Genomic DNA, 3,298 nt, shown 5'->3' with positions numbered 1-3,298 from the left:
TAGTGAAATTGTTGGATATTTACTCTCGTGCAATATTTTGCACGGGTATAAAACTAGTTTTGGATTAAATCCCCATTTAAGAAAAAAATTCAATAATCAAACCCATATTATGCTTAATATAATAAGAAGGAAGGGCAAAATCGTCAAAATTTGAATTTTGACGAAAATAGAAACTTTGAAAATGGTATTAGGTGTAAAATATAACTTTGAGCAAAAACTTTGGATGTAAATTTTTAAAAAAAAATTGACGTGGGAGTAAGTGAAAAAATGTGGATTAAATGTAGATGTAATTGATAATTTACTCTTTAATGTAATAATCACATTAACATAAAATTATTTCTATAATTCATCAATATCTACACTCTTTAAAAAACCCAAACCCAAGTTACTGTTCCCAGCACAGAAACTTTGGTGATTTCTTCCCATGTTGCCCCTACCTCTCACTATACCACTTACCTCTTCCTTCATTCCTCTTTCTGTTCGTTCCCCCTCTCTCTCTCTCTCCCCTTTTTGATCTCCTTCTAATTTACGAATTCATCGCTCCAGAATTCCATAATCGGTACCAATTCATCGCTCTAGAATTCCACAATCCGTACCAATTCTTGAGGCGTTAAATCACTCCTCTTCGCAGCAATGGTGGTGGTCTGCAGATGTCGTAAAGGCAGTTAATTTCTAGATCAATCAGAGGTGAATTACCCTTGATTCCTTTCTTTTTTCTTCCTATCCTATTTATAAAGCATATTCATATTACTTTTATCTTCCTAAATGTTAGCTATTGAGATGGATTAATGATTGTGGGTTAATTTAAATTATTTTAGGGTTTCATTACTTATGGGTTTAAATTGATTTCATGCAATGATCTGGCATTTTTTAAGGTTTAAATTGATTGCATGCAATAATTTGGGCAAATCTAAAATTAGGTTATTTTGGGGCTTTAGCAAGTACCCATGTTACCAAATTATGAGTAGTTTGGGCAAATTGTTCGGGCTATTTTCTAATTTAAATTTCCAACAAACTTACTTCATACCTCATATGAATGTTCGTACACACAGCGCTTGCTCCGATGTGAGTATGATCTTGTTTTCTTCTTATAGTGATACATTAAGTAAAATTATGGCCATGTTTTCTTTTCATGGGTACAATATTTACAATGATGCATGTGGTGGCTTGCGACTTTAATTCACCATAATAAGCACTGGAATTGCCGCTTTAGTCTTCTAATGGGTATGCAGCGTTGAAAGACGCTTTGAGCTTCGAGAGTGTATGATTACAGAGGTACTAAATCTTAGTTGGATCACACATTTATTTGAGTAATCTTGAAATACATGTGAAATTGCATATCTCAAATTACTATAAATCTCAATTTACTTTTTGTGTTTGGACGGATATGCTTGTATTGTCGACAGTAGGCACAATATGAAGAAGCATGCAAAATAAGTAAAGAAGATGCCGAATAAGTTGTGTTATAACAGTGGTGAAAACGGGCACTCCTTGTCTAAATGTCTAGGTCCTTTGCAGGGTGGTATGTGTATCTTGTCTTCTAATCATTGATCAGTTGCGTTTAATTGATTGTTGCTTTCCAGTACTTGCAAGTTGCAACTATGTGGCACTATTAAGAGATTAGAAATAGGTTTTGCTCTATTAATTTGCTTAGAGGAAGAGTTTTCAATAGTTAATAGTAAACGCGCCTAATGCCTCTGCAAATATCTACTTTTTTTCAAACCTTATCATAGAAACCCCTTATCTAGAGTTGTGGCGACATTTCACATCAGTGTTCCATAATTTGAGGTATTTAGTATAACTATTTTATGATGCAAAAGAGCAGCTTATAAACTACAAGCGAGGTTTAGAAAAGTCTAGCCATTCAATTCATAATGAGTTGTGGTTAATCTTGACTGATTCTGATAAAATACAATGTTGCTATCTATAAAGTTTTTTACGACTCTTGAACACTTTCTGTCATTATCCCAGCTAGCATCCTAGCACAATATCTTTTTTTGGCCCAAATCCTATTCTTTGTAATCACATTGGATCAATAGATATTATGGGCTTTACTAGGCCATGGTTTTAAATCTCCGTGTATCGGTGGTGGTCGCGTATCGGTATAATCGGTCCTTAATCGATCGTCACGGACGGATCGCGAGAATCACGGTGATTTCTCGGGGCGATATATCGACGGTAAAGTGAAAATCCGATATATAACTCGGTCGATACGATACAACTCGGCCGCGATTTTGAACCTAATACTAGCTCATTTATTTTCTAACCTTTTGACACATGAAGTCTTGATAAATGGAGGGAGAACATCATTAGAGAACTTGTTTCCTGATAACTAGAAGATAAGTGAATGAGTGGTTGTGATAGCGGAATAGGAACAACAAAGAGTGTTGTATATAACAACTAAATTTACAGTGTTGAAGGTGTTTCCAACACTCTTATTTGTGTAAATTTGGTGATGAATCATTCACAATAGAATAGGGAACCGAACTTGAATTCTTAACGAAATATTAGAGTAGGCCTTAAAGGTGGGGTTGGACTTAACTCTTATTTAATAAAGGGTTATTTAATAAGAATACTCTAAACTATAGTGGTCCTTATCAAAATAATCCAAATTGTGTTTTAACTATCATTATACCCAACTATTTCATCTATTGTCACTGTACTAGAATTGCCCATTTATTAACCTATACTAGCGAGTAAAAGCAAGTGTGAGTCCACTTCTTCTTCTCAAGCCACCATTGTTCTTCCTCCCAAATCTAATATCCCCAAATCCACCCCTTACTTCTAAGCGCCAGCCACCTACATCTTCTTCCCCTAATTTACCAATCGCCATTAAACACCACAATTCTTCTTACCAAATTAAGGTCTTGAATCAAAATACCCAAATTAAAATTCCGACCATACTCAAGATCTACCAAATCATTTAAACATCAAAATTAAGGAATTAAATACATAAACTCAAATGTATCGGAGAAACTTTGTTGCATTAATTCTCTTCACCACCGCTACATAACCTATCAAAACAACACCACCACCACCACCACCACTTCTCTACATTCACAAGCATAACAACCACATCCAATTCTTATTAACTTTCATTTGGTAAAATCAAATTACTTTAATGGTAAAATCTGGACAAAATCATTTGAGAAGAACAAGCAAATCTTGCATTTTTTATGTTCAAATCTGGGTAAAGTTTAAACCCAAAGATTTTAGCACTTTATTTGGGTTTTTGTTAGGCCGAAGGAATATTATGGAAACTTTGTTGGATTTTTTTGAATTTCTAAATGAAGAAAGA

This window comes from Silene latifolia, chromosome Y, assembly GCF_048544455.1.
Source record: "Silene latifolia isolate original U9 population chromosome Y, ASM4854445v1, whole genome shotgun sequence".
NCBI lineage: Eukaryota > Viridiplantae > Streptophyta > Magnoliopsida > Caryophyllales > Caryophyllaceae > Silene > Silene latifolia.
The sequence above is the reverse complement of the archived record's forward strand: the minus strand, read 5'-3'. Positions refer to the sequence as shown.